This window comes from Suncus etruscus, chromosome 3, assembly GCF_024139225.1.
Source record: "Suncus etruscus isolate mSunEtr1 chromosome 3, mSunEtr1.pri.cur, whole genome shotgun sequence".
In the NCBI taxonomy this organism is placed as follows: Eukaryota; Metazoa; Chordata; class Mammalia; order Eulipotyphla; family Soricidae; genus Suncus; species Suncus etruscus.
Window position 1 is genome coordinate 156,125,546 of NC_064850.1, and position 24,116 is coordinate 156,149,661.

Here is a 24,116-nt window from a genome sequence, read left to right on the forward strand (position 1 = left end):
GTCTTGAGAGATTAGCATGTGGGAAAAACTAAATCTCAGGCCAGTCTCTGCCAGCCTGGAGCTCTGCATTGTCATTCCCTCCTTTCCTCCAAGGCTTCAATGCAAATGTTTTAGTTCCCAAGCATTTGCTTATACATTGCTCACAGCATCTCAGACACCTCTCAAAGAATTCCTTGGATACTGAGCCAACTGTCTATAAGATTCATTATTCTGGACTTTCTGGGGTTAATACCCAAATCCTTTCCCATGGTAGTACAAGTCAGAGGAGGAATGGAGGGGGAAAAAATTACATGAAAATTCCTACAGGCATTGTCTGTTGAAAAGAAGGTAATAATTAAGAGATAATGTGAAAGGGGTGAGAGCATTCTTACATGATAATGGTCTCCTGCTGCTAAAGAATGGCAAGGCAAAGCCAGCCCCATTTATGGAAAATAAATGTCATAGCCAGGGAGGTTAAGACATTTACTTTCAAATTAGAAGAGGTAGTCCCTTGGCAAGATCTTGTTATTCCAAAGTATCAAAGCTGATTGAATTGTTCTATCCAATCACTGCTCAGAGGAGGGGCATTCATGTCACTAGTAGCCTGTCTGCAGAATCAGAGGCAAGAGATAGAGGATAAATAAGGAGAGAGAGAGACACATAGAGACAGAGAGACAAAGACAGAGAGACTCAGAGAAAGAGAGCTGATAGAAAGTACATGTACAACATAATATGTAACAAGTACATCACTAGAGTGATTCCAATTGCTACATGCCAGCCTTAAGCCTACACATATAATTTAAGATCAAGACCTTTTTATTGCTAAATAAGAAAATTGCCCGTGAGATGTTTTATGAAGGTGGAAGATTTTAGGTGGATAAGGGAGAGGCAATCTTTATAAAAAGAAAATCAGGAAATTTTTAAGGCCTTTTAAATATTTAAGGCCTTTGAAATCATTATCATAGGATTAATTCTTAACAAAACTAACTCCAATAAAATTGTAAGGTTGTTTCAAATGACTATAAATAAAATCCAGACTTTGACATTGTTGATTAAATGTTTCTGTCCACAAATAAAATGATATCAATTTATTAAAAAAAAAAAAAAAAACATTCCCAGAGCACCATCAGGGTGGCCTGGCAGTCCCCAGCACAACTGGGCCTGAGCAGCCCTTCATCACAGGCCTGAGCACTGAACTATCAAATTGTATCTGGTTAAATATCCCCAAACCTCCTGCTTGCGCATTCCCCTTACAAAGAAAAATATTAAATATTAACACAGACAAGCAATTTTTTGTTGGTGTGCAACCATAAAAAGCCAGCAGTTTTCAGGCTTCTACCTGGTTCTGTGTTCAAGGATAACTCCTGGAAGGAAAGAGAAGGAAATAAATTAGACAAGATGAAAAAAGATGAGAAAGGGAAGTAATGTACAAAGAGAGGTCAAGATTTTGTTTAAATTGGTAATATGGGAGAGTGGTTTGACTGTACATCCAAAGCACAGACTCCACTGAAAAATATGAGAACTAAGCTGCAACCACTTTGTAATGTGCCTGTCAAAGTGACAAGGCAAAGTGTGTGTGTGGAGAGTGAGGAGGGATGATGGAGTATAAAATTCTGGTGGAGGGTGTTGACACTGGTGATGACATTGATTTTACGATATTAATTTTCTAAAATCAACTATCAGTAACTTTGTAATCAAGGTTCCTTAATCAAATACAAAATTATTTTTTAAAACTTGTCATACTTCAAACAATTTTTTCCCACATTTGTAATCAATAATCCCCCAGGCAATACATTTGAGGCACTATCCTAGTTTTCTCTTCTCTGGTCTATAAGATCAGTCCTAGTGAGCAAGGGGGGAATAACTTGGGGGATGCTGGTGATTGACCCCTGTGTCAATCTAGACACGCCATACTATCTGCACATACCCTGCACACCATACTATCTATTTGACATCGATTCAAATAATTGTTTAAAAATATGATGCACAGGTATGAATTAGTTATATCAAAAGTATAAGTTATGTCAAAGAAATATAAGTCATTATTTTTATAAAAGAAATAAGTCAGTATCGTTAGTTCTAGAATATTACATAATAATCATCAAAACTAAACTGAAAAATAAAGGATAAATTTTAATAAAATATTTAGAGCCTCCAAATAGCCAGAACAGTTTTGTTTTCTAATATGCGTCACCTAGAAATAGAAACTAAGGTTAATGAAGATTCTATAGGTTTCAAGAGAAATTATCATTACCCATCTAAGAAAATTGAAGATAATCCAGAATAAGGCCATTTCTCAGCCTTTCTATTGAAAAAAAAAAATCTTTGTAAAAGGGCAAAAAGATAGGTCATCTAGTTTTTCCATCTAAGTCACTCTCTCCTCATCAGATCTCTTACCTCACTTTGATCCCTTATCCCACTCATTAGCTCAGGAAAACTCAAGGTTTGGAGAGATAATACAGTGGGAAAGATGTTTGCCTTGCATGCAGCCAACCAGGGTTAAATCACCATATCCCAAATGGTCTCCTAAGCCCATCCAAAATGATATCTGAAGAACTGGAATAAGTGTATAGAACATCCTGAGCTACAGAGAAAAGGGTCGGGGAACTTGGACATTGTAACATAGAAGGCAATTTATAGGAATATAAGAAAATTAGTCTTTTTATATACAAATATTCATTATATTATGAAGAGGGAGACAAAGAAACGCAGAACAGACATTACATGGGGCTTGATTAAATTACCCCTAGTTCACTGCACTTAACTTGCATACTATTTTATAGTTCTCTCTAAGCAATAGTTCTCTTTCTGTTCTAGTCTTCTGTATAAAAAAATGTAGGCATTTGGGGGAGAAGTAATGAAAAGCTTCCAGTGTCTGCTAATTTTTAAAAACAAGCCTAAAATAAAACAGTCAAAGAGACATATATTAGCCGCCCAGGGGTAGTTTCATGGCAAAAACATCTGCCTTAACACCAAGAGTTCAGTCCCTGGTACCACCCACCCCACCTGTGTTAAGTGTGATCCCTTGTGCATAATGAAAGTGCAGGACCCCTGAGGAGCTGCACTACCAAGTGATCATAATAATAACAAAGGAAAGAGAAAGTATTAGAATTCAAATTTTGGAAGAGATATTTTATGGTTGTAAATGTAGTTCTTTCCTTTCAACAGGAAGTTGCCTCTATTCAAAACCCCCAATGGCTTCCCTTACCACCCAAGGGCAAAGCTGAAATCTTTCTTATAACTTCAGAGATCCTCTATTAACTTCTCCCCGTGTCTCCTGACACTCTTCTCACATTCATTCCAGTTCTGCTGGACTCCCTACAGCTTCTGAAATGGGCCAGCTAGGTACCTTGTTGCCTAGGGCCTTTGCACATGCTGCTCCCCCTGCTTGAAATGGACATTGCACAGATAGTCTCATCTTCATTTCCTCCCCCTCATCCTCATAGATGCTTCATTTCTTTTCTCTCTCTTTTTTTTTCAGGTCTAAACTTAAATAATTCCCTTCTAGCAAGAATAATTTTTGACTACCACTTTTAAAACTGAAATTACTCACCCCAACCCAATCTCAGTTTGCCTTCCAAGTTCTTTTCTTCTCTTTGCTACTTAAAATATACTAAACCTCTATACATTGTTCAAAATTGTTTTTTGCTCCATCAATTATAATTTAAGCTCTAAAGGGGCAGAAACAACTTAAACTGTGTTCCAATAGAGAAGAACCCAGTCCATAGAAGGCATTGTTAAATGAACAGGTGAATGAATAGATAAATTGCTTAATCCTCTTAGCTTCATTGTTTTCATGTTGTGAAAGAGGGTTTCATTGTAGGAAGTAAAATTCTGCTGGCAGTGTAAAGTTACTTCTATAAAACTTCTTGGAATGCTGTAGAATGCCATTAAACAATAGTATTTCTCCATGAACTCACTTTAAATGGAAACCATCTTAGGAATTCGTCACTGAATTTTTCCATCTCAAAAGTAAAATTGTTTAATGATGATCGAAATTTGGCTACTATCAACTGTGCAACTCAAGTGTACTATGTGCCAGGCTCTTTCATGAAGTTAACAGTGAAACAAATATATATGGTTTCTTTAATATATACTAAACACTGAAAATCAATTGAATAAGAAAAAGTATACTTTGTATAGTCTATTTCTTTGATTAAGAAAAAAGTGGACTTTGTTTAAAATACTTTTGTGTCCTCAATATGTATCCGATACAATAAAAACATCCTTTTCTGCAACATTTTCTTCTACTTCACAAAGAAGGATCTACATCTTTCCTTTTGAGTATTTGGTATACAATTTTTTCAGATATCTTTGTGTTGCTTTTAGCAATTTCTCATTCCTTGTTTAGACATCACTTCACCTTGTAGGTGTCATGACTTCAGATAATCTGCACTCTTCTTTAGCCCCCTCCATGCTGGTTGTATTTTAGATTTTTACACATTATTTCACATGCCATTTTATTCTTTTCATCTAACATTGACTTCAAATTAGAATTACCTGACAAGAGTTTTTTAAAGTAATTATTACTAAATTAGAATTTGAGGAAATAACCACAGAATAAATAACAGACACAAAATTGAAAACAAAAACAAAAACAAAAAGAAACTCTCGATACAAATGACAACCATTAGGCCTAAACTTAACATGGATATTATAACTATCTGCTTTGCATTACAATATTGCCACGAATAAGACAGAGCAGTCAGCAAATTCACAGCTTTCATTTCGGATAAAAATTGTTTGTCAACTTAGACAAAAATCTTAAAAATACTTCGTAGGGCCAGAGAAATTTGAAGTGGTGAATCCACTTCAGGGAGAGTGGGTTACCCGGATCGGAGTACGGAGAAATATGAAATATGAAATAAATGAAACCACACAGAGTATGTGGGGTCAACACGTTTCTGGCAGGAGTGCGACAAGTTTAATTTTTGAGCAGGGGAATTTATAGGGGTAAAATTAGCCAGAAGTAAAGAATAATTATACACAAAGCATAGTACAACAGTAATAATACCTAAGCTATGGGTATGACTGTAAAAGTTCTAAGTTACAAGAGAGAAGGTCACAACTCAAGGTAACTCTTTGCAAGCTTACTTTAAATGCAAAATTAAGATTAGAAGGGAGTAGGAAATATTTAGAAACTTGATCTTTCTGGGCTGGACTCTATTGTTTTAGAGGTTAAAGGGAGGAGACAAATCCCAAAAATGAGTTTCCCTATTTCTAAAGGAGGGTCAGTAGTCAAGATCTGCATTCTGATTACGCCTTTGATTACCAGAAACTGCAGCTGCAAGAACATATTTGAAAAAGAGAGAAAAATTGTCTTTGCTTTTAGGGCTAGCTATATCCAGAAAAAGGGGTTCTCAAATAAATTTTGGTGCGGGAATTTCTGAGCCAAATTATTTGATAGAGGCCATAATTTTGCTTAATATATACAAAGGAAGGATAGTCAAATACTGGCTGAAAATGTAATGCCAGGCATCTCTTAGGAAATTCCTCAACCATCCACGCAGGTGAAAAAGGCATCCACAGCAGGCCTTTTGAGGAACACCATGGGGGTTAAATTAGTTCTACCCACCAGGAAAAATCTGAGGATACATCTGGTGGACTGAGACCTCCTAAAAGCTTAGGTATGCCCTGGTAGATGGTCAAAGCCCAATCCCCAGTACTGCATGAATCCTTGAGTGGCAATGAGAATAACTCCAAGAACCAGTCAAAAATAGCACCTAACCACTGCCAGGCATAATCCTCACTCAAAAGAAAACACACACACACATACACAGACACACATACACAGACACACACACACAGACACACACACACAGACACACACACACAGACACACACACACAGACACAACATAGAAACACAAACCAACCTATTTAATGACTGCCTTAGGTCTTCATTCTCTCTACATAACTATAAAATGATAAAGTTTGTATTACCATCACTCATTTCACTCAATTCTATTATTTTTCTTCTTAACCAAAAGGCATAGAACAAAAACACTTAACTGTAATTTTCCCCGTTTTATTCAGTGTGGTAGTTTTTTTTTTTTTTAATGAAAACAGTAAATTTGGAGAACTTTAGCATTAGAGTCTTAAATTTTATAGCTCTCAGAAAGGGTTCTGGAAGAATAGATTGTCTTTCTGTTAATAACACTTTTAGAATTGAAGATATGGGTTATTTTCAAGGTAATCATCAGTTTTTTGTTTATAATGAAGATTGATTTTTTTTTCCCCCAGAACAGGAAATATCTAAGTTCCCCAGCAACTTTATTTCTTGAAACAGCAGTTGCATGGACTGATTAGGAAAGAAGAGGACAAGTAAACAAGACCACACTTTTGAATGCTGGGTAGATAATCCTGGCTTCTAATCAAAAGCCTGGATTTTAACAACTTCACTCAAACAGTTCTTCAACTATGGATAGTCAAAAAATATTTGAGATTTTAGCTGGCAATTAAAATATGAAGAATGACTTAATCTTTGATCTTCTTTCCACCCTAGATATATAAGTTTATATATAGTACACATACATGTATATATACTATATATAGCCTTATTCTGTGCATTTGCATCTATGAACAATTATTATTATATAGAAAAAATATATGTTTATGTACAAACAAAAACATATATATATATATATATATATATATATATGATACTTTTCATCTAACCTTGACTTCAAATCAAAATTATCTGGCAAGAGTTTTTTAAAGTAATTATTATTAAATTAGAATTTGAGAAAATAAGCAAAGAATAAATAACTTAGATGCAAAAAAACTGTCTCAATACAAATGACAATCATTAGTCCTAAATTTAACATGGATATTATTATCATCTGTTTTTCATTACCATATTGTCAGGTATAAGAGCCATCAACAAACTCACAGTTTTTATTTTGGGTGAAAATTGTTTGCCAACTTAGACAAAATTTTACAAATACTTCATAAAACCAAAGAGAAATTGGTTCAAAGGCTAGAGAACATACTTTGCATACAGGTGGTCAAAGCCCAATCCTCAGCACAGCATGGGTCATTGACATGGATTCTTATATAAAAACAATATTTCCAACATATATATACATATATATGCATATATACACATACATACAAACATACATATATAGGTTTTTTTTTGGGGGGGAGACATACCTGGGAGTTCAAAAGAGTTACTCCTGGCCAGCTAGGGTAACCATATGGTATGCCAGAGAGTGAACCCAGGTTAGCTTCTTGCAAAGCAAATGCCCTAGCTGTCCTGCCATAGTTCTGGCCTTGTTACTTAGAAAATTTTGACATATTAAGGTATCTTCTGCATGAAGAATATTGCAGGCATCCAAAAACATTACAGAATGATATATTTGTAAAAGAAACTTTGGTTTAAAAAAAAAAAAAACCTTTACTGATTTACACTGCAGTAACATGAAATAAAAAATATTTTTGTTTTTTCAACCATTTACTGCAGAGAGGGAACTGTAACCAAGTATCCTAATATATAATTTTTGTGCCATGCTTCTTTAGGCTCCAGGGGCACATTGTGATTCCACATAACTACCCTGCATGTTGATAATCTCTCTCCCATCACCACATAAAGAAAACTATGAAAAATTAAATCTAAACTGACATTCCCAGTTGGCTATCTATCTCAGGTCCTCTTCTATGTATTGATTCTTTCAACAACAGAAAAATCACAAAACATTCATCATAGGAAGTCCAATACATGCTCCATTTATTTCTGATGTGTTGCAGTATGAGATCTGACATTAAAACCTGAAACTTAAAAAAGGATATATGAAAATCACATTGCATTAAGTTGTACACAGAGATGCTTATTCAATGATCTCACTGGAAATGATTTATATAAACACCTATCTTTCTTTAAAAATGAAAAAGGGGGTTTATGAATCTATATTCCCTTTTGGTCTTCTTGTTAGATTTATTTTTAATCTCAAAATCACAAACTCTCTTCCACACTGACATCATTGTCTTGCCGCATTGTCTGACATTTCTTACAATAGTTTTTTCTGAGGTGGCTTTCAAAACCTGTCCATTTTGTTTAGACATTATATTTTTCGAATATTGTGACAAATACAGTAAGAAATCTGAAGGAAATCTTTTCTCTGACTAACAAAGAGTTAATAACTCACAGAAAAGTCTGGCTCTGCACAAATAAATCTAAACGCCACATAATTCCATTGAGAAGAGGATTGGGAAGAGAAAAGAGAGAGTTAGGTTGATTGAGAATGAAACCTTCTTAGGATCAGTGCTGCAATATAGTAAGAGACCAGGAAGAAAAAATAGCAGCTTCACAAAATAGGATTTGCCTAATTCAAAACTTTACCAAGGCATAAATACCTCCTTTTATAAACATTTATTGATCAATCGTCACTCTATAGTGGGAAGTTTTATTATTTTTGCATTATGTTCAAATTACTTTCACTTTCATAAAAAGCAATAGGTGACTTTAAAAAAGCCTTTATAAATTTTGCTTCCCCTTCCCTCGAAAAAACCCAGGTAATAACAACTGTCATTTAAGAGGCTGGAAAATGCTTTTTATGTAACATTCGAACTGCATCACATTTTTCATGGGTAAAATAATCAGTCCTGAAAGTAAGTAAACTTCTCAGAATTCTTTTGCCTTCCTGCTGCCCTTCTTAACTCCAAAACCGAATGTGACTCTACAAACATCATACAACCCAGGACACAGTCATGAGTTTTGTTGTTGTTTTCTCCCAGACCACATCTAAGTCCTTGTCAAGCTTGAATGCTTTCCTCTCATTGTTATTTTATTCATTTTACCTACAAATATTTATGGAGTACTTAATGGGTGCCTGTCACTGTTCAAGCACTGAGATATGAAAGTCTGGTTTACTATTTAATGGAGGGGCAGGGAGAAACTAAACTAAATATAGAAAATGAATAATATAGTAATTGATGGTGAAGAGAATGGGTTGTACCAGGCTGGGGTCAGAGAAGCTTAGAATGATAGGATTGAAAACAATAGGTCTATTTCTAGAGTAATCTACTTTAAAAAAGGATAGATAACACAAAATAGTCACTATCTACAGGCATATTCTTATGTACAGCTGTAATGAAGGGATGAATCCAAGCAGAAGAGCCCACACTAGAACTTATTCCCCCCTCCCTCTGAAAAAAGTTAAGAACCTTCCTTCACAGGCAGCTGGGAACTGTAGGTCCCTATTGCCTCCTTATTTTTGAAGAGAATTTTTGTTAAATTCCTTGGTGTATTCTTTTTTTTTTTATCTAGATCACTGTCACCATGATAGATTAAAATGAAATTCTTCTTTGATATCCCTAAAGAAATCACTAAAAATATACTGGAGACATTTTCACACCAGTAAGAAGCCCAAACTTTAAACTTATTTTTTTTTAAATCATCTGATATCTTGTATCTTACCAAGAAAATAAAATATCTATAACTAAATTTACATTGCTTCTTTTCTTTCTAAGTGAAAAATACAAATATATACATATTAACTATTCCTATTTCTAGATTTAAGTCTGCGTATTTTAAAAACTATAGTTATCTACCTCGTCAATTTGAGAAGAAAATATGTTTAGTTATTGAGCCAAAGCAATCTCAAACTACAAAATAATGCAAAAGTCTTGGTGAGCAGTGGCAGGAAAGGATGATCATGTGTTTCAGCAAAGGAAAAATGTCCGATGATACAATTCCTGGCTAGCACACAGTTCAGCTGGGTACTTTCTATGAGGCCTCTGTGAACTCTATAGAAGGAATATCTAAAGGGACTCGGCCGTGGACTCTGAAAATGGACTTCTGCCAATCAGTAAGGACAAGTGTGTAAGCCGAGGAAAGTAATGAAAGTCTTTGAACAAGCTGTACAGAGTATAATGTGCAGAGAAAGTAAACATGCATTTCAAGCCTAATTATTTTCTTATTAATTCCTAAAGATACCATGTTTTCTCTTTAATTTCTCTTTATTCACTATCTCCAACACTGTCCTCCTCTACATTCAGCCACTCTTTCAACTTTCTGTCTTCAAGAAATACTATCCTTCCTTGTTTGCTATATCCACTACTCATTCTTTGTAGTTTTTCATTCAGCTATTAAGCATCTATTTTTTTTAGCACTGTTCATCTACAATTTGATTTATTTTTTTTCCATTAGAATTGCTTCCTCCCTGGCATAATGTTTATATAAGCTCACTGCTTCTGTTCTTAGAGTTCCCCACTCAGTCCTCATCTCCACCTTTTATTAGGAAGAACTGATAACCAAGGACTAATAATAGAGGACTGATAATAAAGACCCTCATTATTTCAACATTTATATCAAAGCAGTACACTTGCAAATAACTACCAAGATCCCTAACTTCTCTCTACAATATCAAATATTGCTAGACTGCTGGCAACGCTAAAGTGATTTAGCTTGCTCCTAAGCCTTGGAAAGACATTTTGGTCCAACTGGATCAAGAGACAGAACATCTTCATCTTCATTCCCCTTTTGAGGACTTTGAAGATTTTAAATATATAAAGGGAAGTAAATAATGGTAGCTGTAGGAAATAAGGAAGAGAAAATAAGTTGGGTGGAATGTGGCTTCTGTTCAGCCCTCAAAGTTTGCTTTCCATTTTTGATACTGTGGTTTATAGTAAGTCTCAATAAGGAAGGAGAGAGGGGCGCTGGTAGGGTTTTGCCTTGCACGCAGCTGACCCAGGATGGACCTGGATTTGATCCCCAGCGTCCCATATGGGCCTCCAAGCCAGGAACGATTTCTGAGCATATAGCCAGGAGTAACCCACTGAGTGTCACCAGGTGTGGCCTTAAAAAAAGGCGGGGGGATGGGGAGAGAGAGAGAAAGAGTGAGAGAGAGAGAGAAAGAGAGAGAGAGAGAGAGAGAGAGAGAGAGAGAGAGAGAGAGAGAGAGAGAGAGAGAGAGAGAGAGAGAGAGAGAGAGAGAGATGGGGGATGGAGGGAAGCAAAATTTCTGCATTAGAGACAGTGGAGAGATACGTTGGTGGAAGGAAAACTGGATATTGGTAGCAGAAAAATTGCCCTGGTGAAGTCAGTGTACACATTCAATGACAAACTCGATCACGAACAATTTGTAACCACTGTGCTTAAATAAGTTAATTTGTAAAATTTACATTCCTACTAGCAGCTCAAATTAACCTAGAAGATTAATATTCCTTACTCTCTTCATTATCCTTAAAATTTTCCCTTTGTTTTCCTTGTTTGTTTCTACATCAGTTCATCTTTCAATATGACTTAAGTTCAAACAATCAACCATGGACTAGGTTTCATTTCCACTTAGCCAATAATTTACCATTCCACATCTTCTTTTCATCCTTACTGCCTTCACTTTGTAAAACTTTCCAGTTGCATTCTACATGGATCATAAAAGCAATGTTGCCTAACCATACCTCATACCCCTCAAATAAAATTCTACTACTGAATCCCATTCAAAGATGTCTACTATTATGGAAAACATCTTTAGGATATATAAGTACACATAATAAAAGGTAAGATTTCTGAGTTTCAAGACAAATAAATAAAACTATAGTGGTTGAAAATAATATTATGAAATTTATAAATTTGACTGGTAGGTGATTTCATAAGTAAGGTCAAGTTTAGTTTCTGAGTGCCAGCACCAACAAGGGAAGTATTATAAATATTCATCTTCCTGTTGAATGTTGTATTTTCTTGGCTATAAATAAGAGTTATTTATTAATATTACATAATTTATCTTTAAAATTATGGTTGTAAATATTCATTTGCAACCTAGGGAGGAAGACTAAAAATGCCAACAAGTAGGTAGAAAGTTTTAGATGCTGGGGAAATGAAAATGATATCAAATAAAGTAAGTCTCATAAAGCATTTTATGCAGTCTAAGCAAAACGTTCTATGAGAAAAAAATTACATAGAGGTGTGTATGTATGTGTGTGTGTGTCCATGTATCCAGCTAAATAAAAGAGTTTTTTCCTCCTTAGTGACCAATTTTGATCGGTCAGAAATCCAACTTAGCACTAAAGAGAATTTCTGGATCTTAGGGAAAATCTGTGTTGAGAAAGAAGCTATTTGAAGGTACTCCTTAGACATTCTACAGTGTGAAAATCATGTTCACAGGAGAGCCTAGAAATTTAAATAAGAATCTGAAATTAGGACCTACAGGTACCAAATTACTTTTCTCAGGGCAACTTTTAAAATAACCATATAGAAAAATATTACAGTATTATAGTAAAATAGTACAGTAGGTAGGATGCTGATCTTGCATGCTGCCACCCAAGTTCAATCTTCTGCACCAAGTATGGTCCCGTAAGCCCACCCAGGAATGATTCCTGAGTACAGAGCCAGGAGTTGGCCCCAAGCAGAGTAGGATGTAGTCTAAAAAACAACAACAAATTTTAATTGAGCTCCAAAAGTTAGTGATCTTCCCCCAACTCCAATACCTAATAAGTCCTTGATAATCTGCTCTCTGTCATCAGCTCACTGGTAGCCTGAGATGAAAGACAGCCCTTCCACCTAGCTCTGTGAACTCACTCATTCTTTTTTTGGAATTTATAAGTAATTTAGTCTTGTAGTTTTAGTCCCTTTGTATGATGTGCTGAAAGGAAATCTTCTATCAAAACCATCTTCGAGTTTCACTTCTCTAAAGTAGGATTATTGGATGATTCTGAAGCTTTCTCCTTCTCTATGCATCCCTTTGTTTATGTTTTGTTTTGTTTTATTTGGGGCCACATCTGTGGTGCTCAGAGAAACATACACGATGTCTGAGATTGAACTAGGGTCAGTCATATGGAACCCTTAACCCATGTACTGTCTCACCAGTTTTTCTAGCCTAAATTAATATGAGCCACAAGGCTTTCCAAAACAGAAATGAATATTTACTACTCTTGTAAGTGATAAAGGACTCTGAAATATACTCTTTTTGCTATTTAATATTGGTAGCTAATAACTGACTGTTGGAGAGTTTCCTTAATGCCAGAAGGGTTTGGCAATCAGTTAGCACACTGAAGGACTGGGCTTCTTTGACATTCTCTGAAATAAAATTTTCTAAGTAAAAAATCGGTCATCATATGTTCTCTTCATTCTATTGCACCTCAATTAGTAGTGGCTTTTCACATTTATGTTTCTCTGCTTCATAATTATTTAGTCAATTAATATGTATCAGTTAAGCTCAATGTATTGAATAAATTACTATTGAAAAACATTTTTAAATAATGTATTTTATCTGAATGCATAAGACACAAAGACTTGCTTAATAATTCTATGTTAAACAGTCTCACAAATCTGAGATGGGAAGTGTCCTTTCACCAAGAGTGTTCAATCAACACTTATTTTTACATTGAAGACATTCAAATTTAGTTTTTCTTTTTTTTCTAAGTTATTTTTTTCACTCTTACTTTGCCAATATTGGAATTGCAATGAACAGATTTTTCAGGAGTGAGGATTAAATGATGTGTTAGAGGGAAAAAAAAGTGTGATAGGGAAGTTTGACAAAGTGTTTTAACTAAGCAGAGGCTGAAATTAGAAACTGGTTATATAAGACAAGGCTAAAAAGTCATGGCAGTAAATATGTACTGACTTACTAAAAACTCATTTAGGACATAGATCTTCATAAGAAAAGAGAAAGAGATGCTGATTAAATATTTACCCTGAAAAATAAAATTGAATCAACATTCTTAATTCTAGAATTTTAATTCTAATTATTCTTTTTCTAAAATTAAAATGATGCTTATACTATTCAAAGAAGAGGCAGGTAAGCAAGGACTACTGTAGTTCCAGCATGAATTCTGCATGTAACAACAAGAATAAATATACTCAATAACATGATAATATCACTAAGCCACATGCAATAGGTACAGGTAATCAAAAGCATTTTATTACTTATTTTAGAAAAATTCATTCATTTACTTTAAACCCCATGATTTCATCAGAGAAATAAAAGAAAGACATGAAATATCTTAGGATTCTCAACCTAGAAAAGAAAATATTTTTTTCTTTCTTGATAAATGATTTTAAAAAAAGCAATAGTGAGTCTTTTTTGGAGAAAGACTAGACAACTTAGCTAAAAAGTATGTGTAAGAAATGGCACTTGGGAACACTTATAAAGAAGGTTGGGTGAAGGAGAATCCATTAAAAACCAACTGGTCTAAAAAAAAACAAAAACAACAACAACAAAAAAAAAAAAAAACAACTGGTCTTTGTCCCCTATTGGGTGCTATTTATTACGAATGTAAAGATCTGGATCTGTAGAACTATTTATAATAGTTCCTTAGGTTATTCTGTATGTGCTACTAAAGTACTGACTTGATCTGTATTTTTTTAATTGCATAAAATCAAATGTGATTTTAACATACTGATATGATGATGATACTTAATTTTCTGGGCATGCCTTTTTTTTTAATCAGACATAATAAACTGAAAACCTCACTATTTCCCTCTTTCTGTATTCATTCTTTGGAAGGCAGAAGGAGCTTAGGTGATAAAATTCTTCCAAAGTTTAAATAATTTGTTTTAAATTTATAGGTAGGTAGGAAACTCAAAATAGAATCTCCCCAAAGTCTAATAATATTGCTATAGGATGACATAACTAGCTGTAAATGGTAAAACAAATTGGTTGTTTTCTATTTTGATATGTCTTTAGTCAACCAATTTAACTAATTTTTTCACTGCTTCACTATAGTTCTTACTAAGTCATGGCAATTTGAACACCTAAAAGTTAGGGCTGTAAAGATAAGTACAGAGAGTAAATTTCTTGCTTTGCACATGGTCTTCTACATTTGATCCCTAGAAATTTATAAAATTTCCTGAACACTGTCAGGAGTCACAGTTGAACACAGAGCCAGGTACAGGTAAGATCAATACTAAGGGAACTAAAAACGAGTTATAATTTGAGATCTTTAGTTTCAAATGTGACAACTGGCATATGATTGAAGAAAGAAAAAATTTCAAAGGCCAAAGGAAAAAACCTACAAGCATCTTCTGGAAAGTAATGTTATTACCAAGTTACTAAGTAGAAATTATGACTGTACTACTACTTTTTAGAGGTTTAATTTAAAAACTAGAGCTCTTACAGGCAACAAGTGACAGGTAAGCATTACTCCTATCTGTTGATCATAACATTAACCTGAAAAAGGAATGATCTTGTTTGACTAATAAAGCAGCATACGAATCTACAATTTGGTATAAGAACTTACTTATAGTTATTTTTATATTATATATAATATATTGGAATATATTAGTTTAATATATAATATAAAATGTTGTAATATACTATGGAGTTATATGATGTTACATATTTTAACATATGTAATATATGTTATATATCAATTATATGTAATATTTTATAATATATTATGTATAATATATAATATACTGCATAGCTGATTTTAACACATATTCAATGATTCTCAAACAAGTCTATACAAGGAAAGGTTTCTCTTTGGTCTCCACATGCAAAAACTTAACAGTACACGCAGCTGCCATTTCATTACTGAGTCAACTAAGAATTGTGGGCCACTAGAGAAGAGAGAAGGTGCGCTACTACCATCTCCCAAAGAGAGATTGTGTCTGTTTTAATATCTCTTCTAAAAAAGTTTTAAAATGTTCAAATGTCAAAGCTATCATAAAAATTTAAGTCAGAGATTCTTTTGCTTAAACTAAATATAAACAAGGCTTAAAGGATCCAGAAGATATACACAAGTTAGTGAATCTAATTCATATCCAACCAACATATTATTATGAGAAATGTGACTGTTACTTCTTTTTATTTTTTTTTTTCAGTTTTTGGGTCACACCCTCAGCAGTGCCGAGGGGTTACTCCTGGCTCTACACTCAGAAATCATTTCTGGCAGGCTCAGCGACCATATGGAGTGCCGGAATTCCAACCACCGTCCTTCTGCATGCAAGGAAAATGCCCTTACCTTCATGATATCTCTCCGGCCATGTGACTGCTACTTCTTTATTTTCTCATATTTATAACAAATCTATGGATTAGCTCTTATTATCATTTGATGAAGGGGCTGTGTAAACTCATCTCCTATGGGTTCAGCAGACTGTACAGAACTGAGACGCCTTCGTAGAGTTGTCTCCATCCCAAGAAGATGCCATCCTAGAGTTGTCTCCATCCCGAGATTTATCTTTCCATTAAGCACTGCTGTTTCTCTCTTAAGGGCACATAGTAAAAGAAGACTGGCAGAATAATGGTAACTATGTTAATGGAATCATTAATTACCTTCATGTGACTATTTTCAAATTTATTCTCTATCTCTTTGATAAGGAGCTTAATTTTTTTCTAATACATATCTGAAAAAAATACATTGAGACCTACCAGGAGGAAATGAACTGGTAAAAATCTATAAACAAGTTACTGACATTTTTGTCACTCTCATTCCGTCACTAAATCTCTCTTTGCCTCAATATCCTAATTAACAAAAGTAGATAAATTATCTCCTTGCTTCCTATTTCAGTGCCAGGGAAAAAAACAAGAAGAGAATGCAGCATCCTTGATTCTCTGTCTAAATGTTTTATTGACAAAACTATATTACATCTACATGTCTGAATAGAAAGTAGGGCAGGAAAAGAAAAATACTCAGAAAAGGCAGAAAGGTTATGGGGAAAAAAGCAGTTGCTCTTTCTGTCTCTACAAAGGAAAGAACAATGATATTGATTTATTTGGAGCTAAAACTTTAAACGCTCAAGAATTATGACATTGACTGTTTCACTGTGCTTCTACTCTGGCTTGTCTTTTGTTGGCAATTTTTGTTTGTTTGTTTGTGTCACACCAGGTGACACTTGGGGGTTACTCCTGGTTCTGCACTCAGAAATCGCTCCTGGCAGGCTCAGAGACCATATAATATGCTGGGGATCGAACCCTGGTCTGTCCTTGGTCAGCAGCATGCTGCTATCTCTCTAGCCCTTTTGCTGGCATTTAACAGAGAAAACATCAACTGGCATGAAGGGCAAATGCACAGAAATAGAACAAATCCACTCAATAAAAGTACAGGAATTAATACAGGAATTATTCCTGGTGGTGCAATTATCAGGGGTTATTCCTGACTCTACATTGAAGAATTATTCCTGGTGGTGCAATGCTCAAAAAGTATTCCTGACTCTATACTCAGAAATTATTCCTGACAGTACATTGGGTGACAATGTGGGATATTGAGAATAGAATCCAGATACGCAGCATGCAAGACAAGCACCCTACACTGTACTCTCTCCAGTCCCTCTGACTAAATATGTCCACCCTCCCTTAATATGCCCACTTAAATTCATAACTTTCCATTTCATCTTCCTGACACACTCTAAATATTAGTTGAGATTCTCCAGAGAAATAGAAAGTGAAACAATACCAATGGGATATATATACTATATAATGGATTTATTATAAAGAAATATTTTACTCAATTATGGAGGCTAGGAGTTCCATAGTAAATTGTATGAAAGCTCACAGCCCAGGAAAACTAGGGATGTTTTTCAGACAAAATATACAGGGTTTGAAGAACAGAAGAAACCATGGTGTAAGCCTCAGTCTGAATCCAAAGAACAATACTTTTAAAAATTAAGAAGAAAGTAATGTGTGTGTTTTATGAAAGATGAGGAGATTTCTTTTTGTTTTTGGGTCACACCTGTCAGCAGTCAGGGGTTACTCCTGGCTTTATGTTCAGAAATAGTTCCTGGCAGGCTTAAGGGACCATATGGGATGCTGGGATTCAAACCACCAACCTTCTGCATGAAAGGCAAACTCCTTAACTCCATTCTATCTCTCTGGTCCTGAATTCTAAAGTACTTTTTTTGGGGGGTCACACCCGGCAGCACTCAGGGGCCCTGGCTCTATGCACAGAAATCACTGGCAGGGTTGGGGGAACATATGGAATTCGAACTACCGTCCTTCAGCATGCAAGGCAAATGCCCTACCTCCATGCTATTCATCTGGCCCCACGATTTCTAAAGTTCTAACATAAGTTCCTATCTGAGTAAAAACACTCACAAAATAAGAATGTTGAAACACCAAGAGCATGATAAGATAAATATTTCAGCTCAAGTGGAGATATAATATGTGCCCCTTTTCAGTTTTCTATTCTACTCAGGATTTTAATAGAGGAATAGAATGCTCAGTAATAATAAGTACAATCATGTTCATTTGTTCTTTTATTAGCTTTTAAATGCTTATACCTTCTGAAAATACCATTATAGGCATACCTAGAACTGTTTATCATCTATTTAAACATCTCTTAGTCCATTAAAGTTGGCACATAAGATTATCACATTCTCAAGTAAAACTGGGGTCTTCACTATCATTGAGGTTCCCACTAGGGGCCAGAGAGATAGCATGGAGGTAAGGCTTTTGCCTTTCATGCAGAAGGTCGGTGGTTCGAATCCCGGCATCCCATATGGTCCCCTAAGCCTGCCAGAAGCGATTTTTGAGCATAGATCCAGGAGTAACCCCTGAGTGCTGCCAGGTGTGACCCCCCCTCCAAAAAAAAAAAAAAGAGGTTCCCACTATCCCTAAATAGGACATTATTGATTTTTCTATCTTGTTACCATCAACTGTATTCCAAACCCATAAATATTTTTCTTCTAAATATCCCTTAGATATCTACATTTTAATGTCTAATGCTACAACTTTTAACAATAGTCTAATTGTAGCTATTCTGCTTCCTTCCAACTCATTATGATAAAAACCAAACTGGTGTACTAAAAGGCAAATATGATCTAGTATTTCCAAGCACAGCCATGCCTCCTCATTGCTCATAAAAACAATAGTTCTTTGCAAATATTTAAGCTGAGAATTTTCTGCTCCTGTTCACAGACCTAGTTTCATCATGTGCTTCTGTCATGCTCATATGTTTATAAATACTATTTCAACCCTGTCACATAATCTTGGTTCATACTTCTCATGAAAGATGAAAGATCTTTTGGGGGGTCACACCCTAGTGGAACCATACCATCTTCCAACAAATTTCACCTACAGTATTAGTTTCCTAGAACTTCTATGACAATATATCACAAAAACTTGGCAGCTTTCAACAAAAGAAATATAAGTGATGAACCATAGGTAATGCATTATCCCACTGCTCCGGATATCAGAAATCCAAAATCAAAACAATAGAAATTCAATGACTCCTGTGTAACCTCCAGGGGAAAATATCTGCTTTACCTCTTCCAACTTTTGGTAGCTCTGGGCAATCTTGAAATTATTTTCCTTGTAGTTTAATCATCTTAATCACTGCATTTATAATCATATGACTTTATTCTATTACCCATGCTTTCTCCTCTTATAGAGTAAATTATTGGATTCAGAACTCCTTTATTTAGTCCTGGGTAATCTTCATTCAAGATATTTAACATAATGGTAGCTACAAAGACCATCTTTTCCCCCAATGTCATATTGGGGGAAATGATTTACTCGGGGAACCTATGACTTAAAACATATATTGAAGAGAGAAAAGGGGACCAAAATTATACCTAATACAGTTAGGTGAACCTTGCATGTTTTCTAGGTAACAGTTCAAGAATTATTTCTTCAGGGCAACATTATTTTTCTATTTGAATAAGCTCTAAGAATAACATAGAACTTTCCTTTGTGACCTTATAGGCAAATTCTACGGTAGTGAAATATAGCCTCCTTCTCACAACCCAATCTTACATTTGGGTTGTAAAACAGCACCACGCTCACACACATAGGACTACGCAAATGTAAACTCACTAAAACACATGTGTTCAGTAAGTGTAGTCCAATTTTAATAGAATTCTGGAAAATTTGAATCCCACTTCTCCTCTTTATAACAAACGATAAAATCTATGAGGGTGTGTGCATCTGAGGTGACTGGCATTATGCCATGGTGTATTGAATTGTATCTACCTAGTCCAATGCCCTACTGAAATATTAAAAATTCATCATGGACCCCAAATAGCCTCAAAGTGATATTATTTGTAACATAATATTCTAACTTTAAAGTTGCATTCACTTAAGCAAGTAATGTCATTCTCTATATACAAAACAGTCTAATTTAGAAAAGATATCAATGATAATCATTAATATACTCATCTCTTTTTGTTACTAATGCTATAACAGTGAAACAAGTCATTATCAATTCTTACTCAAATTGCTGTCAGATTCATCTCTATTCCCATATTTGTTTCTTTACAATGGTTTCTACTCTATCATTTAGAGTGACTTTTTCTTTTTTATATAAAACCATCTCAATCTCATGTATATTTCTTGCAAAGGTTTTCCATTGAGTATACATTTTCTAATACATAGTGGATTTCAAGCCCTTATTTCGTTTGAGTTCTGCATAGTTATATCCCTCCTTTTACTCCACCTCAGTTGCAGGGTGACTTGTAGCACATATTAAACTACATAAGTTTGATCTTATTTTAGTTCTACTTCAGAGCCCTTTTTTTGTTTTATTTTGTTTGGGTGGCACATTCAGAGATGTTGAGGGCTTACTCCTAGCTCTGCAGTTAGAAGTTACCTCTAGCAGGCTTAGGAACTATATGGGATGCTGGGTCTTGAACTCAGGTCAGCTGTTGTGCCAGGCAAACACCCTACCCACTTTGCGATGGCTCTGACCTCTGGGGATATTTCTTTTGTTTGTAAAACTATTTTTCACGAGATCTGATATACCATTTACTCAAGTATAAGCCAACCCAAATATAAGCTGTGCCCCTAACTTTACCCTAAAAACTGGGAAAAAATAGTGACTCGAGTATAAACTGAGGTGAAAAATGTAGCAGTCACTGGTAAATTTCAAAGATAAAAAATATATATTTAAAACAAATACAATAATTGAGAAATCAGTAGATTAAAAGATTTTCAATATTTATTGCTAAAGAAAAACTCTAAATTAGCAATAATAACTTTAAAACTTTAAATAAAGTGCAGAAGCCATAGCTTAACAGGGAATCAAGCTAAATCACAAAGGTTAAAGTCCTTCAAAACTGAATTTCACCTCATCATCATCTGTATGTCTAAGAGAGCTTCAACTGTATCTGATGTAAGGGGATCAGCATAAACATGATCATCATCACTGAGTTCGCAGATATCATCATCAATGCTGTCAGTCTCATACAAAGCGCAGAATATTGTGGGTTAAATAGCTCAGTGGCACCCAGTTCAGTTCAGCCACCTTCTTCTTCAGCTCAGCCGTGACTGGTGGACTGAGCTGAAGCACTGCACCTTCCAGCAGACAGCAGAAGAGGATTGAAGACTACAAGCATTTGATTTGGTGTACCATACAGAATCAAAAAAAAAAAAAAAACCAACCAAAAACAAAACTGTATGACCCGAGTATAAGCTGAGTATAAGGTTTTAGGCACAAACCTTTTTTTTATACTCAAGTATATACAGTAAGATTAAAATGTCTCCAGTCTAATTAAAAAAAATAAACCTTCCCAAGAATCTTCGAGATGGTTCACAGGTTTAGTCTTTTCAGCTTAAAGTCATGTACTTGATCCCTAGTGATGCCCGTATACACTGAGTGTGTTTACTGCCACCTTGCTGTCTAGGACCTCAGCACTATAACAAATTGTATCGTCTTCTTCAGAGCATGACCAGGTGATCCTAGGGTATATTCCTAGGAGTGTTATAGTTGAATCATATGGTAGATCAATTTCCAGTTTTTTAAATCTTTATTTAAACACCTTGATTACAAATATGATTGTGATTAGGTTTCAGTCATATAAAGAACACCCCCTTCACTAGACATTCCCACCACCAATGTCCCAAATCTCCCTCCATCCCACCCCACCCCCACCTGTACTCTAGACAGGCTTTCCAATTCCCTCATTCATTCACATGGTTATGATAGTTCTCAGTGTAGTTATTTCTATAATTGCACTCACCACTCTTTCTGGTGAGCTTCATGAAGTGAGCTGAAAGTTCCAGACCTCCTCTCATTGTCTCAGGATTGTTGCAAAAATGAATTTTATTTTTGTTAAAACCCATAGATGAGTGAGACTATTCTGCCTCTATCTCTCTCCCTCTGACTTATTTCACTCAGCATAATAGATTCCATGTACATTCATGTATAGGAAAATTTCATGACTTCATCTCTCCTGACAACTGCATAATATACCATTGTGTATATGTACCATAGTTTCTTTAGCCATTCATCTGTTGAAGGGCATTTTGGTTGTTTCCAGAGACTGGCTATTGTGAATAGTGCTGCAATAAATATAGGTGTGAAGAAGGGATTTTTTATTGTATTCTTGTGTTTCTAGGGTATATCCGTAGGAGTGGAATAGCTGGGTCAAATGGGAGCTCAATTTCCAGTTTTTTTGAGGAATCTCCATATTCCTAGGGTTATACACTAGGAACACAAAAATACAATTCAAAAATCCTTCCTCACACCTATTTTCATTGCAGCACTATTTTGAATAGCCAGACTCTGGAAACAACCAAGATGCCCTTCAACAGATGAATGGCTAAAAAAACTGTGGTACATCTACACAACGGAATATTATGCAGCCATCAGGAGAGATGAAGTTGTGACATTTCCTATACAGGGATATACATGGAATCTATTATAATGAGTGAAGTAAGTCAGAGGACGAGAGACAGACACAGAATAGTTTCACTCATCTGTGGGTTTTAAGAAAAATAAAAGACAAAAAATATAAAAATAAAATACATCATTGTAATAATGCCCAAAGACAATAGAGATAAGGGCTAGAAGGACCGACTCATGATAATGAAGTTCACTACAAAAAGTGGTGACTGCAGTTAGAGAAATAATTATACTGACAACTATGGTGACAATGTCAATGAGTGAGAGAAGTAGAATGCCTTTCTCGAATACAAGTAGGTGGGAAGAGGGAGATTGGGGACATTAGTGATGGAAATGTTGCACTGGTAAAGGGGGTGTTCTTTTTATGACTGAAACCCAACTACAATCATGTTTGTAATCATGGTGCTTAAATAAAGATAGTATTATTGAAAAGGAAAGTTATCATTAGCCCGCCCCCACCAACCTTGCTGGATGTCCCGCCTTTAAGGAAGTCATCATTACCCCGCCCCCACCAATCTTGGTGGATGTCCTGCCCTTAAGGAAGTCATCACTACCCCGCCCCCACCAATAACTCGTATTCCTTGACAGATGTCCCGCCCTTAAAGTCGTCACTGCCCCTTTCATCCCCCTCCCCCTTCTTATGGTATATAAGAAGGAACGTAGAACACCACGTGGTCCTTTGCCTCTGTTCAGTTCTGAACGAGCAATGAACCCTGGCTGGCCAGAATAAAGAACCCCACTTGAGCTTTTGCCTGAGTAATTGTCTCTTCATTTCTCCACGTTGAAGCAGTATCTGGACTACCAAGCCTTTCACTGGCGAGCCAGCCTGGAGTCCTGTGTCCTGCGTTGTTGGTTGTAATTTGATGTGTGTTGAAAATAGAAATAGGGAAATGATTGTGTGATCGAGGGCTTGAGAGTCTCCACTCGATGTGGATTCCAGGTGGAATTAAGAGTTCCCTACTTGATGGGGAATCCGAGTAATAGCAGACTTTGTGACTGAGGGTTCGAGTCCCCTACTCCACGAGGAATCTGAGTAGTAGCAAGCTGACAGGCTCTGGTGCTATAGGTCATGACCCTGGAGGCACCCCAGGAGGTCGTTAAAAGCAGTGGGAAGAAGTTCCCAGGCTGCTGGGAGAGGTTGTCTGCCTGTGATTTGTGGAGCTCAACCAGCTTGGTTGTTATTGGCATTGCTGTCTGTCTTGGATTTATTGTTGGTATTTACAGTCGAGAATTAATCCGTGAATTTTACAGTTGTGACTCTGAATGTTCCTTTGATTCCTCTCTGACTGCCTCCTTTGTCTGTCCGCCTTTGTGGCGATTCTAAGTCCAACTCACAAATCCTCAGGTCAGAAATTGTATGTTGGCAAAAGCTGGCTCCCTGTGTGTGACACCAGGCGGGGAAAATCCGCAAAAGTACACCGGCCCAGTGGGGCTCAGCTGTGAAAGACTGTGTGTGTGACCTGTCTATGTCTGTCTACTGTCCTCTTGCGTGAAACTCTTGCGAGTGGGGCAAAAAGAGCCTCCAGAAACCTCGCTCGCCCAGACGCCATTTTCAGGGAGGGACTTCAGAGCATAAAAACCGGCTAACCTTTGCAAAAGCTGGCTCCCTGTGTGTGACACCAGGCGGGGAAAATCCGCAAA